Source organism: Gekko japonicus, unplaced genomic scaffold (assembly GCF_001447785.1).
Source record: "Gekko japonicus isolate JY-2015 unplaced genomic scaffold, Gekko_japonicus_V1.1 scaffold1039, whole genome shotgun sequence".
NCBI classification, from domain to species: Eukaryota; Metazoa; Chordata; class Lepidosauria; order Squamata; family Gekkonidae; genus Gekko; species Gekko japonicus.
In genome coordinates, this window is record NW_015164218.1 from 375,032 (window position 1) to 376,583 (window position 1,552).

Genomic DNA, 1,552 nt, shown 5'->3' on the forward strand with positions numbered 1-1,552 from the left:
CTTCCCTTGGTGATGATGGCCCTCGAGCCTCCTCAGTGGGTCTCAAAAGAGTTTTCCGATTCCTCCTCTCCTTAGCTAACTCGGGACTTTCCCATTCGTCGTTAAGAGTTTATTTGGTCGCTCTCTCGGCCTACCATGTTCCAGTTGACGGATGCACTTTGTTTTCCCATCCGATTTCCAAATGATTTTTAAAAGGTTTGTTACACCTCTACCCTCCTGTCAAAACTCCAGTTGCTCCCTGGGACCTTCCTCTAGCTCTACGCCAGCTCACGAGGAAGCCCTTTGAGTCCCTTGCTACATGTGACCTCAAACTCCTTGCATGGAAAACGGCCTTTTTAATTGCTATCACATCGGCAAGGTGAGTTGGAGAAATATTGGCTTTCCGACATGATACACCTTACCTGTCGTTTCTGCCAGACGGAGTCCACCTCGTCCTGGGCATCTCCTTCCTGCCGAAGGTGGTGTCAGAGTTCCACCTGCAGGCGGAGGTCTTCCTTCCTGATTTCTTTCCAAATCCAACATCAGCGGAGGACAAATTATTGCACACCTTGGACGTGAAGCGGGCTCTCCTGTTCTATCTCAATAGAACCCACCCAACTAGACGGGACTCACAACCTTTCGTCTCATATGCTCCGGCACGTCTGGGTACTCGCATCACGGCCCAATGCCTGTCAAAGTGGATTGTAGGTCTAATCCATCTATGTTACCTACTCGCCAAACAGCCATTACCTGGCCCTATCAGGGCTCACTCTACCAGGGCTGTCACGACTTCCACTGCCTTCCTCCAGGGAGTGCAAATAACAGACATTTGCAAAGCCACTACCTAGGCCACGCCTAACACCTTAATCAGGCACTACGCCCTAGACGTCCGTACAAACACCAATACCAACATGGGATGTCACATTCTGTCTTTGGCTACGCAGTAAAAAACCTGCCAGCACCCTCCTCCAGGTAGGCTACTGCTCGCTAATCTCCCATGGGTGAGAAGCACAGAGACCACGTAGAAGATAAGCAGGTTGCTTACTAGTAACTGGTGATCTTCGAGTGGTCATCTGTGCATTCACACCACCCGCCCTCCTTCCCCGCTGCTGGCAGCTTCTACATTTTTAATAGGGGTTGATTTGCGGTGGTTTGAAGGAACTGGCGGGATGTCCGCGCCCACCCCTCTGGGCATGCGCGGTGGGGTTCCTGCGCATGCCCAAGGGACTGGGCGTGAAAATCTGTTAAAAGAGCTTGCTACAGCACCGATCGATCCAGCGCGTGCGCACTAGATCCCATGGGTGTGATCCCTGGTAAGCAACCTGCTTTTCTTTCAGAGCTATTCTCTCAAGAGCAGTCTTTGAAAGAGCTCTCTCAGCCTCACTTACCTCACAGGGTGTCTGTTGTGGGGAGGGGAGGGGAAGGGAAAGGAGATTGTAAGCTGTTCTGAGACTCCTTTGGGTAGTGAAGGGCAGGGTATAAATCCAATCTCTTCCTTCTCCTCCTTGTCAGACTAGCTGCCTAGGCCATACAGGTCAGGGACAGAGCTCTAGCAAAGCTAACATGCCTACAA